The sequence below is a fragment of the Amblyraja radiata genome, chromosome 11 (assembly GCF_010909765.2).
Source record: "Amblyraja radiata isolate CabotCenter1 chromosome 11, sAmbRad1.1.pri, whole genome shotgun sequence".
NCBI lineage: Eukaryota > Metazoa > Chordata > Chondrichthyes > Rajiformes > Rajidae > Amblyraja > Amblyraja radiata.
This window is the reverse complement of record NC_045966.1, coordinates 44,238,099-44,252,122: the sequence shown is the minus strand read 5'-3', so window position 1 is coordinate 44,252,122 and position 14,024 is coordinate 44,238,099. Positions and strand designations below refer to the sequence as shown.

Genomic DNA, 14,024 nt, shown 5'->3' with positions numbered 1-14,024 from the left:
GTTCCTGGTTTGCCTCTAGCGCATGAGCCGTGGTCGCTTTGTTTCCGAGAGAAAGGATGTAGATCAGTGCATGCTCCCTTAACATAGTGACCTCACCACTACTAACCACGCCCCATTGTCTCCTGTATAATTGTAGCTTCCCCGCCTCTAGCTCTCTCTCTAGTCCCAGTGATGACCACGGACAGCTAGGGCATTAATGTATGTAGTGAATGAATAAAGATACTTGGTAAGAGACTTTGAGTGTTGGATCAAGTCCTTTTACAATAGACTCCTACAGTCAAAGTCACACAGCGTGGAAGCAGGTCCTTCGGCCCAACTTGCCCACACCGACACTAGTCCCACCTGCCTATATTTGACCCATATCCCTCTAAACCTATCCTATCCACATACCTGTCTAAATGTTTCTTCAACATTGCAATAGTATCTGCCTCAACTATTTCTTCCAGCAGCTTCTTCCTTACACCCACCACCCTTTGTGTGAAAAGGTTACTGCTCAGGTTCCTATTAAATCTTTCATCCTTCACCTCAAAGGTAGGAGTTTCTCGACTAACATAGGCAACTCATTCTCCTCCCCAGCTAATCTCTGCTGTGGGGTTCCACAAAGCTCCATCCTTGGCCCCATTCTCTTCTCCCTGTATATGCTCCCCTTAGGCCAAGTCATTGAAAGGCACGGCATTTCCTTCCATTGCTACGCAGACGATACCCAACTCTATCTCCCCCTGAAGCCCAACAACCAATCAAATCTGTTTAACCTTACCCACTGCCTCGAGGATATAAAGTGTTGGATGGCCCAGAACTTCCTCCAACTAAACGAGAGTAAGTCTGAGGTCATCCTTCTCGGCCCCTCGGACTCAATCAAAATGATAGCAGGCAGCCTTGGAAGCCTTACCCCACTACTCAAACCTCACGTCAAAAACCTTGGCGTGATATTTGACTCAGCACTGAAATTTGACAAACAAGTCAATGCCGTGGTAAAAGCCAGCTTCTTCCAGCTTCGGGCAATAGCTAAAATAAAACAATTCCTCCAGTTTGATGACCTGGAAAAGATCATCCACACATTCATCTCCTCCCGCCTAGATTACTGCAACTCCCTTTACACTGGCATCAGCCAATCTTCCCTGTCCCGCCGTCAACTGGTCCAAAACTCCGCAGTGAGACTCCTGACGGGCACCCGAAAAAGGGACCACATCACCCCGATCCTGGCCTCTCTCCACTGGCTCCCTGTGCGGTTCCGTATAAACTTCAAGATTCTCCTCCATGTCTACAAAGCCCTCAATGGGCTTGCCCCCAACTACATAAAAAGTCTTCTCACCCAACACTCCACCTCCAGGCCCCTCAGATCGGCCGACTTGGGGTTGCTGAATATCCCACACTCTAGGCATAAGCTCAGGGGCAACCGCGCCTTTGCGCTTGCAGCCCCTAGACTGTGGAACAGCATCCCCTTTCCCATCAGAACTGCCCCCTCCATTGACTCGTTTAAGTCAAGACTAAAGACTTATCTATACTCCCAAGCCTTTCCTGACGTCCTCTGAGTGAGGGCTACATGTATATATGTATATAGTTTGTTTTGTTGTGCTATTCTTATAACAAATGTAAAGCACTTTGGCCAACGAGAGTTGTTTTTTAAATGTGCTATATAAATAAATGTGACGACTTAAACCTTGATTCCCCTAGTCTGGGCAAGAAACTCTGTGTCTACCCGATCTATTCCTCTCATGATTTTGTACACCTCTATAAGATTACCCCTCATTCTCCTGCGCTCCAAGTCCTAGCCTGCTCAACCTCTCCCTATAGCTCAGGCTATGTATTATCTAAGAGATCTATTCCACATGATTTTGTGCACTTCTATAATATCACCCCTCATCCTGATGGGAGTGTGAGAGGAAATATGGTATAGAGTATTTAGATGTCTGATGGTCAGCACAGATGCTGTGGGCCAAATGGCCTGCTTTAGTAATTCTATGACTCTCTGGAACTGCTATAATTTTGCCTGTGTGATTTATTATGAACTGGTAACATAGCATTTCTTACAAAGTGAGACCGGACTGTGAATGTAAATCTCAAAATCTGCTCATCGTTAAAAAATGATATGAAAAATTAAAGAAAATGTATGCACCTCTACTGGCCATTGGATAATCTCATCACGATGTAGGAACGAAATAGGGATGAAAAGAAAGGCTTGCATTTATTTGGTACCTTTGACGACTGCAGCTGGGTGAACATTGAATAAAAACTATTTGTTATTAGTATTTAATGATAATAAGTCATCAGTCAATAAACTAGAGGCATGGCAGCTTGTATGAATCATAGTGAATAATCTATGGTACAGAATAAAATTGATTTCTCAGCAAATTTCGTTTAAAGAGCAGAGGAAACAGAAACTATAACAAAATGTGTAAAAAGGAACTGCAGATGCTGGTTCACACTGAAGATAGACATAAAATGCTGATGTAGCTCAGCAGGTCAGGCAGCAACCATAATTTCATAAGTCACAGGAGCAGAATTAGGCCATTCAGTCCATTAAGTTTATTCCGCCATTCAAATATGGCTGATCTTTCTTTCCCTCTCATCCCCATACTCCTGCTTTCTCCACCATAACCCCGACATGGCGAGTCTTTTCCTGCATGGGGGAATCTCGGAAGCTACTGAGCTCGGCCCCAAAGACCGGAGAGCCGAGGAGGAGGGAGCTGCTGGCAATGATGGACATGAGCAGATCTAATCAAGAACCTATCAATCTCCACCTTAAGAAATATCCATTGACGGCCTCCACAGCCTTCAGTGGGAATGAATTCCACAGATTCACTACCCTCTGACGAAAGACATTTCTCCTCTTCTCCTTTCGAAAGGTCTTTCCTTTTATGCTGAGCCTATGCCCTCTGGCCCAAGACTCTCCCATTAGTGGAAACATCCTCTCCATGTCGACTCAATCCAGGCCTTTCTCTGGAGAAAAGGAATAGGTGATGTTTCGTGTCGAGACTGAGAGTCAGGCGAGAGGGAAACTAGAGGTATGAAAAGGTACAAAGAACAAACTAATGAAAGATGTAGGAAGGAACTGCAGATGCTGGTTTAAACCGAAGATAGACAGAAAAAGCTGGAGTAACTCAGTGGGTCAGACAGCATCTCTGGAGAAAACACGTTTTAGGACATGTCAAAGCCAAACAACTTCTCCCAATTCTCCAAGAGAATTGAATTGAATTGAATTTATTTGTCATTCAGACCTTTCGGTCTGAACGAAATTTAGTTTCCCTGCAGTCATACATATAATAAAAAAATGACAAAAACACATAATCAACACAAATTTAACATCCACCACAGTGAGTTCACCAAACACCTCCTCACTGTGATGGAAGGCAAAATCTTAAAGTCTCTGTCTCTTCCCTCTTTGTTCTCCCTCTGCGCCGAGGCAATCCAGGCTCCAGATGTTGTGACCCCACCGGGTGATGGTAAGTCCCGCGGCTCAACCGTGCTCCGCGAACGGGCCCGTTCAAACTCCGCGGGTGGTCGCTGCCGCCGCCACAACTCCGAGGCCGAGTCGGGTCGCCGGTCCTATGCCGTCCAGTCGTCCGCTGCGCTGCCGCGTCCGCCAGTCGCCAGGCCACGTCTCCTGCGTCACGTCTCTCCTCCGTCTATTGCTGCTGCTTGAGTTCCCCCGCCGCCCCTCTGGGCTGAGTCGGGTCTCTGCTGCCGCCGCCACAGCTCCGGGGCCAAGTCGGGTCGCCGCCACAGCTCCTAGGCCGCCAGCTCCGCCATTAGGCCTCGGCGCAGACGGAGACGGGGGCGGGGAATACGACAGAAAAAAAGTCGCATCCCCCGAAAGAAGAGACCAAAACATGTTTCTCCCACCCCACCCACACACGTACACAACTTAATAAAACAAAATTAACTAAAACATGACAGAGGAACAAAAAGAAAGAAAAAAACAGACGGACTGCAGGTGGGCCGCAGCTGTTAAGCCAGCGCCGCCATCTTGAGGAAGGTACTTACCCCCAGAAATATAATGTGTAGTGTTAAATATCAATGACATGCATAAATTCAGCTTCACTCATTTGCAACGGTGTGGTCACAAAGCTACAGTGATGGGGGAATTAACGAATAATTTCCACTATTTTGTGAAGAACGACTCAGCGGGCACACTGCGGCCACGTGCGCAGGCCTGGTTTGTTGTCGCGGAGAAGGACATGGAGGGTCTTTTCCTGCAGGGGAGAGCCACTGAGCTCGGCCTCAAAGACCGGAGAGCCGAGGAGGAGGGAGCTGCTTGCGACGACGGATGTGAGCAGTTGGCCGGTCGGATGGAGACCGGGGCCTTGCCTTCAGCTCCTGCAAGGTCAGCTGCAGGAGGTGCCCCCGGGACACAGAGGTGGCCGGGCGAGGAGGGGGACGTTGGTACACCAGCTGAGCAGGTCAAGGGTGACGGAGGAGGCCCTACAGCAGCCTGAGGCTTACTTGGATCAGGAGCCACTCCAGTACATCCAGCATGTGGACCGGAATTTGCATTTATTGTAAATGGCGCCAAAATATGGCGACTCGTGCATGTGTGATCTATGCAAAAATAATGTTACTGTGCAGTGAACCGGGGTAATGCCTCCAGAGCCTTCAAGTAGGCTGCAGGAGGCACCCCAGGCACACAAAGGTGGCTGGGCGAGGAGAGGGACGTTGGTTCACGGGAACTGCTCCATTACATCGAGCGCGACTAATAGTGTATATGCAAACATAATTTCACTGTGTGGTTGCATATGTGACAAATAAAGCACTATTGAACCATTAAAAAATACTTAGCAAATTTGATGTTATTTCATGAAATGGGCATCTGCTCTTATATATCAGTGAAGAAATCAACATTGTCTTGGATCTTCGCTTTTGAATGTGCACATATGCAAGGACGACATAGGGCGGCACGATGGTGCAGTGCTAGAATTGCTACCATACAGTGCCGGAGACCCGGGTTCAATCCTGACCGCAGGAGCTGTCTGTATGGAGTTTGCACGTTCTCCCTGTGACCACATGATCTGCTCCGAGTGATCCGGCTTCCTCCCACATTCCAAAGACATACAGGTTTGTGAGTCAATTGACCTCTGTAAATTGTCATCTGCTACCGTTTGTGAAAAAAGTTGACCCTCAAGTTCCTATTAATTCTTTCCCCCTCTCACATTAAAGCTATGTCCTCTGTTTCTTAATTCCTCTACTCTGGGCAAAATACTCCGTGCACAATAATGCACATCGTTTTAGTTTTTAGTTTTAGAGATACAGTGTGGAAACAGGCCCTTCGGCCCACCATGTCAATGCTGACCAGCAATCTCCCATACACTATTTCCATCCTATTCTGTCCGACACACTAGGGACAATTTACAGAGGTCAATTGACTCACAAACCTGAGTTATTTTCTAAATGAGGAGGAGCTGCGTTGTAATGCAACGCAAAGGGATCTAGGGGTATTAGTACATGAATCACTAAAAGTTAGTATGCAGGTGCAGCAAGCAATCAGGAAGGCCAATGGAGTTTTGGCCTTTATTGCTAGGGGGATTGAATATAAAAACACGGAGGTCTTGCTGCAGCTGTACACAGTATTAGTGAGACCACATTTGGAATACTGTGTACAGTTCTGGGGTCCATACTTAAGAAAGGATGTACTAGCCCTGGAGGCAGTGCAGCGAAGGTTTACAAGATTAATTCCTGCAATGAGGGGATTGACATATGAGGAAAGGTTAAGTAGGCTGGAACTCTACTCTTTGGAGTTTAGAAGAATGAGAGGCGATCTCATTGAAACATATAAGATCGTGAGGGGCCTTGATCGGGTGGATGCACCGAGGATGTTCCCAATGATCGGGGAAACTAGAACTAGGGGACATAGTTGCAGAATAAGGGGGGGCTCTTTTAAAACTGAGATGAGGAAGAACTTCTTCACCCAGAGGGTGGTTAATTTATGGAATTCACTGCCCCAGGGAGCAGTGGAAGCAGAAACTTTAAATATATTTAAGACTAAAATAGATGGTTTTTTAGCTGCCAAGGGGATAAGGGGCTACGGGGAGAGGGCAGGGATATGGACCTAGGTATGGTTAGTATAGTAAGACCTGAGTGATCTCCTGGACAAGTGTCGATCGCCTGGATTGGGGTCGGAGAGGAATTTCCCGGATTTTTTTCCCGAATTGGACCTGGGTTTTTATCCGGTTTTTTGCCTCCCCCAGGAGATCACGAGGTTCTTGGGGTGGAGAGGGGTGATAGCGGTATAAAGGGGAGGGTAGTGTCTTGTGTTCTGTGTCTTGTGTCTACTGTTTGTGGGTAAGTGTGTCTGTTTAGTGTTCAGCCATGAGCGAATGGCGGTGCGGGCTCGACGGACCTGGTGGTCTACTCTCGCACCTACTTTCTATGTTTCTATGTTTCTATGTATTGAACGAGCTGCCGGAAGAGATATTTGAGGCAGGTACAATCACAATGTCTAAAATACTTTTGGACAGGTACATGGATAGGATAGGTTTAGAGGGGTATGGGACAAACACAGACAGGTGGGACCAGTGTAAATGGGATGTTGATCAGTGTGGGCAAGTTGAGCCCAAGGGCCTGTTTCCACGCTGTATGACTCTATGACTATCTAAGACTAGAGAGAATGGGCAGCATGGATCTGATGGGCTGAAGTGCCTGTTTCTGTGCAGGATTGCTCTGTGAGTCTGAGCTTGCAGTTTGATCACCAAGGTTTCTGGATTGGAGGGTACACAGTTCTCATTCATCGAAAAGATTAACACCATATCAGTGGGAAGCTCACAGGTGATAAAATGCAGCCTCTATGGCAAGAAAGATTAAGAGAGTTGGAATAATGGCTCAGCCTTACTTGTCCCTGGCAGACAGCAGCAATTGGTTTGCATTAGATTCATTGGACAGAATAACGGAGCAAAAGGCACACAACAAAAGTAAAACATGAATGGATTTTTGTGGAAAGCATTGTAGAAATTACAAAAACGTAGCTTGTCAGTGTTGTTTATTTGCTCCAAGTTGAAAAGTTGTACAGAATGCTCAAAACAATTTCTTCAGTCAGAAGTAAAAAATATCATATTCCTTATATCTGTGTACTGAAACATTATTTTCCCTCTTGCGAAGTGAGAAGGCAGACAATATGAAGCGTAATCGGTGAAAAATATAACATCTCGCTAGTGTAAATTAGTTTTGTGTCATCTTGTCAAAGCACAGATTTAGTTTGAAAAATACTTCTGCGCTAACTATAACTTTGATCTTCCTTCCACCTTGCTTAATTGGCGTGTAGCACATTTTATTTAAGTTTACAGATACAGCATAGAAACAGGCACTTCAGCCCACCGAGTCCGTGCCGACCAACGGTCACCCACGCACTAATTCTATCTTACACGCTAGGTACAATTTACAGAAGCCAATTAACCCGCAAAAGCCTGCACGTCTTTGGAATGTGGGAGGAAACCGGAGAATGTGCAAACTCTGTGCAGACAGCATTCATAGTCAGAACCCGGATCTCTGGCGCTGTAAGGCAGCAACTCTACCACTGTGCCGCCCTGTATCGACCTTGCATATACACTATGCACACACAAAAGGCTAGGATCCAAGACATTGTTGATTTCTTCACTGATAAATCCACGTGGTTTCGGGAAGAACGTACTAACTCCGCACGGACAGCACACAGTCAGGATCGAACCTGCGTCTCTGGTACTGTAAGCTAGTGATTCTAACGCTGTGTCACCGTGCCATCCCTAATCTGCCCACATTTGCTGGTATAGATGGCTTTATGTAAAATGGTATTCTTTTGTTGACATGCCAAAATAAAAACGAGAGGACAATTTTTATTATCGAGTTCAAAATGAAGCATAATCAAGGTGGCGAGCTCTACTGGAACATTTCCCTGGAAAAATTACAAGCTGTAAATTAATTAACATAGAAATCACATGTAAATAATGCAGAAAATACTGGAGGGCAGTCTTTCCAGAACTTGCGTAGATGGGGCATCTTGATGGCATGGACGAGTTGGGCCATAGGGCCTGCTTCCATGCTGGATGTGTCTATCAGTCTATAAGGAGTAACGTGGTGTAAAAGTTTGACTGAGTTTGGCCCATATTCCTCCAAACATTTCCATTTCATGTACGTTCAAATGTCTGTTAATTTTTAAGGGTGGCAGAGTGGCAGAGTTGCTGCCTTACAGTGTCTAAGACCCAAGTTCAGTTCCAAGTACAGGTGCTGTCTGTATGAAGTTTGTACGTTCTCCCTGTGACCACGTGCGTTCTCTTCGGGTGCTCCAGTTTCCTCCTAGATTACAAAGACATACAAGTTTGTCAGTAAATTGTAAATTGTCCCTAGTGTGTAGGATAGTGCTAGTGTATGGGTGATTGCTGGTCGGCGCCGACTTGGTGGGCCTGTTGTTATAGCACAGGCCGTCACTTCCTCCACTGACAGCTTGATCCATATACCCACTGCCCAAAATTCCAAAATTAAATTTCATTCAGAATAAAAAATATATACAAAACACAAACCGTGCAAAAATTATTCGTACATTCTCAGCACCTATACATTCAACAGTCATGGAGTCATACACGTGAAAACAGGCCCTTTGGGCCAACTTGCCCATACTAACCAACATGTCCCATCTCCACTAGTCTCACCTGCCTATGTTTGTCTCATATTCCCCTAAATCACATCCATGTACCTGTCTCAATGTTTCTTAAATGTTGCGATTGTACCTGCCTCAACTACCTCCTCCGGCAGCTCGTTCCATACACCCACCACCCTTTGATTAAAAAAGTTACCCCTCAGATTCCTATTAAATTTTTCCCCCTTCACCTTAAACCTATGTCCTCTGGTTCTCAATTCCCCTACTCTGGATAAAAAAGTCTGTGTGTCTACCCAATGTATTCCTCTCATGTTTTTGTACTCCTATATATGATCACCCTCATCCTCCTGCATGCCAAGGAATAACACCCTAGCCTGCCCAACCTCTCCCTATAGCTCAGGCTATGCATTATCTAAGAGGATATCTTGCTTTATAGAAGCAATTACATCCTCAATGAAGTGGTCAGGTACCGCGCTGTAACATTAATCAAAGCAGGAGAGAAATGGCACAGAATTAAAGCATGAAAAAGGTCACTTTTCACTGCCGCCACAAGCTGTGAAAGGTTTTAAAATATCTTGTGAAGTTAAAATGCCAAAGCATATTTTACAAGAACAAAGCTTTTATGTGAGTCTGGAAACACATGGGCATTTTAAAGTTATATTTATTTGTGAGGTGGAAGTTTATTTTGTCAATCTTGTCAGATATCGTCCAAAGCAAAGTGCTTTGTTGTAATGATATTCACGTTTTCTGTACCATGGCACTGAGTGAACAGTAGCTTTGAATCACAAGTCGAGGTATTCTGTTTCATACTGAGGTATTCTGTTTCATATATTTAAGGTCACTCGGACTAAATTGGATTACATCATGCCTCTTTCTTGGGCACAACATCACAACACAGGGTGGCACAGTGGCACAGCGGCAGAGTTGCTGCCTTACAGTGGACTATTTCTGTTCACTTTGCTAATCAGAGAATCACAATTGCTAATTATGCTTAGATATGGCAACAGTTTGCTGAAATGTAAGCAGAAAAATAATCTTTCTGCAGTAGGAAAGCTTACTTGGAGCGCCATGGAGCTGTCCAAGAGAGGACCCGGCATGGGTGGGGGTCACCTAGAATAAAGAGGGGCCCGGCGTGGGGGGGCCACATAGAACAGAGGGACCTGTTTTGGGGGTTCGCCGTGAACGAGAGGGACCCAGTAGTGGGCGGTCGAAGACGGGTCGTGTGAGTCCCGACGGTCGACCATGGACAAAGAGGGACCCGGCGTGAAAGCGCCGCAGAGAACAAAGAGGGTCTTGGCATGGGAGGAGGCGCCAAGGTCAAAGAGGGACCAGCTGGTCTATAATGAATACTTTTGCAACTTTGTTGGTGCCCTATACGTGGCGACTCTTGTCATTACGATGATTCATGATGATGATATGTAAATAAGATGACCTCTGCATCAGATGGCCTGGAGATCAGATCGGGTGGGCCTGTGTAAGCACAGAGAACAAGCACAGAGAAACTTAATAAACACAGAGAACAATGAATGTAACCTCTTAATAATGTGTCATATCATTATTACTTCACATCTGCGGCCAGGGTGTGACAACTCTTTGCATACTGTCTATTGTCAGCAAAACAAAGCATTTCACTGCACCTGGGTACATGTGACAATAAAGTATACTTGAATCATGGAATTTCACTGTGCATTTGCACGTGTGATAATAAAGCACTATTAACCATGACAGGATGGATGTACCAACACAGAGAAGATGCATAGATAAATCATACCATGCCAGTTTCCACCAGATCATGGGTGGCATGGAGGTGCAATGGTAAAGTTGCTGCTTCACAGCATAAGAGACCCAGGTTCGATCCTTACTACGGTTGCTGTCTGTTCGAAGTTTGTACGTTCTCCCTGTGACCGCGTGGGTTTTCTCCGGGAGCACCGGTTACTTCCCACACTGCAAAGACATACAGGTCTGTAGGTTAATTAGCTTCAGTGAAATTGTCCCCAGTATGTAGTGTACAGAGTTATCGTTGGTCGGTGTGGAATTGGTGGGCGGAAGAGCGTGGTTCCGCACTCTATCTCTAAAGTTTAACGTCTAAACATTAACCATTTTGAACATACCCAGGGTAAATAAATCATGCTTAAGAATAATTCAAAGCAAAACCATCCCAGGCATAAAATTGGACTGGCCATTGTTTGCACATTCTTTAACTGCACTCATTAACCTATTAACCACATTGCTTCATCAATAACTTGCTACCATGACAACTCTGGCCTTACCCTATGAGAGAGTCCCTCCCACCCATCCATCATGTCCCTGCCATCTCTGCAACTTAACACTATTCGTTTTCCCTTTCTAGTAATTCTGATGAAGGTTTGTTCTATCACATAGTCTTATTCCATCTCAAAATTCTGCACAAGTAAACATTTCCTGCGAAGCTGTCCTCTCTGCCGGTATAAATAGTGTAGGTTACTCTGAGTAAACATGAGATTGTAACCATTATTTCACCATTGCATCATTTTTAGGGGAATTTACACTCCACTCAGGAGACAGTCAGGTACCTGATCTTATGATGATGGGGCAACTAACCCTGTCATGCAGTACACCTTCCTTCTGGTGTATACCTATAATTGGTTCAGATATACATGTCACACAGCTTCACAGAGTTATGGACACAGAAATGGTAACAGTGTGGAAAGAAGCCGTCTTGGTTCTCCACCTGATGTGAGAGTGTGTGTGCGTGTGTGTGTGTGCGTGTGTGTGTGTGCGTGTGTGTGTGTGCGTGTGTGTGTGTGCGTGTGTGTGTGTGTGTGTGTGTGTGTGTGTGTGTGTGTGTGTGTGTGTGTGTGTGTGCGTGCGTGCGTGCGTGCGTGCGTATGTGTGTGTGTGTGTAGGTCTGTATATGCACCTGTGTATATGTTTGTGTGAGTTTGTTTTCGTATGTATGCGTGTGTGTTTACGTGAGTTTAAGTCTGTATGTGTTTGTGTGTTTATGTTTGAGTATTTGAACGTGTGTGTGAGTCTGACTGTGTTCGTTTGTGTGCATGTCTGTGCATGTATGTGTATGTGTGTGAGTGTTTGGGTGGGTATGTATGGCAAAGCATGGCAGGTAACCAATCTACATAGGCGAGGGGACGGGGTTTATGCAGCTGTTTGGGAAAAAATGCCAGAGATAAGAAGGGAAGGTGTGAGACAGGTTCGAAGAGTTGCGGATTGTGAAGCCAGGGGGAGGAAAGTAGTGTGGGTGGGGGTGGTGGGAGGAGGGGGGAGGGGAGGTGGGGGATGGAGGGGAGAAATAGTTGGGAGTCCAGGTGGGGCACAGGGGAGGGAAGGGGGAGGGTGAGGAGGCGGTTTGGTGGGATAAGGGGAATGGAGAGGGGGGGTGGCAGAGAAAGGGGGAGGGGTTTAGTAAAAAGTTTCCTGAAATTGGAGAATTCAATGATTACACACACACATACACAAACACACATATACACACACACTTTCACACAAACGCACACACATACATACATGCACGCGCATGTGCATACACATATATGCATCTGCACATAGGCACACGACCATTCCAGATTGTACAAGTCCAGCTGCTCCATTCTCTCAGCATATGACAACATATGACAGCATTCTCTCAGCATACACACGATTGCAGGCACGAGCACATAGATATACACACGCACGCTCACGCGATCACACACACACACACACACACACACACACACACACACACACACACACACACACACACACACACACACACACACACACACACACACACACACACACACACACACACCAAGTCCAGTGTGGTTTTATCTATTTACTTAACAAACACTGAACAATTCCATAACCAAGGAAGTAGAACGCTCAATCATTGTGTTACTTGGCTTGCTGTTTGTCTATCAAGCAGACAAAAAGATCAAAGTAAACATGCAGACACCATGCAAGTAAGTAAGCCAAGGTAATATCTTCAATAACAGTTATCTTATCGGAGATGACGGCCTTACCAGGGTGGGAACAACAGCGGGCTTTCCAGTAATCGGTGAACACATTGCTAGCTGCACGATGTGAAATTCAGACAAAATCTGTGGATGCTGGAAATCTGAAATGAAAATAGTAAATGCTGGAAACATAGCAGGTCAGGCAGCATCTGCGCAAAGTGAAACAGAATTAACGTTTCGGGGCAGAAGGTTCTCAAAACTGATATTTAAACTCTTACTTTATCGGTGGAGAAACTCAGGGCCCCAGGCAGCAACTGTAGAGGGAAATAGACAGGCGTGATTTTAGGTTACAAATCTTCTTTTCAGACATTTCATTAACCGAAACGTTGTCTAATGGAAAGGATGAACTGCAGATACTGGTTTACAAAAATAGGACACAAAGTGGTGGAGTAACTCAATGGGTCAGGCAGCATCTCTGGAGAATATGGACAGGTGACGTTTCAGATTGGGACTCTTCTTCAGACATTGTTGGGAGGGAAGAAGAAGGCTGGAAAGGGGGAGAGGCAGGACAAAAGACCTTAACGACACAATACAATATGGTAGGACTTTATTTATTCCAGGAGGGGAATTATTTTCCCAACAGTCATAAAAAACACTAAATACATGAAACATGAAAATAAAGTGACGAGTGGTAAGGCTTTAGGGATATGCAAAGATTGAGGAGGGGGGGTGGGGGTCAGTCTCAGTCTCAGTCTTTCTTACCCCATGGCAGAAGGGAGAGGAGTTGTAAAGTTTGCTAGCCACACGGAAGAAGGATCTCCTGTGGCGTTCTGTCCTGCAAGATGCAGAACATTTCTGTTTCTGCAACAATCTGGCACTGGACTCTAGTTGTGATGGCTGTATAAAATCTTGAGAGGGATAGATAGCACCGAGTCTCTTACCCAGAGTGGGGGAATCGAGAACCAGACGCCATAGGTTTACGGTGAGGGGGGGAAGATTTAATAGGTAACTTTTTCACACAAAGGATGGTGGTTGTATGGAACGAGCATCCAGAGGAGGTAGTTGAGGCTATTGCAATGTTTAAGAAGAAATTAGGCTTGTGTGTGGATAGGACATGTTTAGAGGGATATGGACCAAATGCAGGCAAGTGGGATTAGTGTCGATGGGACATATTGGTGGGTGTGGGTAGGTTGGACTGAAGTGCCTGTTTCCACGCTGTATGACTCTATGACTGTTCCATATTCATGGTTGGCCTTGGGTACATAAATAATTCTCTCAATGATGATGAAAGGGCTCTGTAAACACGATTAATGACTGACTGTGCTTCCAGCATTAAAAGGTACTACAGGCAGTAGGCAAAGAATCAAATAATAATTTGCAAGTTCTTTCAGGATTCATTGGATTTAATTCTGCTACATTTGAGAGTTTCCTAACAAACAATATTTTTATTTGAAGAATAGGATTTCTATCAGAAAATTTGACTTCATTTATACCTGATAAACTCCTTTCTTACTGATCCTTTCTCAAGTTGTTCT

The 14,024-nt window shown here is 45.3% G+C and overlaps 1 long non-coding RNA gene across 1 annotated transcript; it reads right to left on the bottom strand.

Moving 5' to 3' along the window:
- Positions 1–6,603: 6,603 nt before the first annotated feature.
- Positions 6,604–12,807, bottom strand: LOC116978789. The gene is made up of 3 exons (XR_004413553.1): positions 12,768–12,807; positions 12,556–12,650; positions 6,604–8,259 (listed from the first exon to the last, which is right to left on the bottom strand). It is a non-coding gene; the product is annotated as an uncharacterized LOC116978789 (long non-coding RNA).
- Between the last annotated feature and the right edge of the window lie 1,217 nt (positions 12,808–14,024).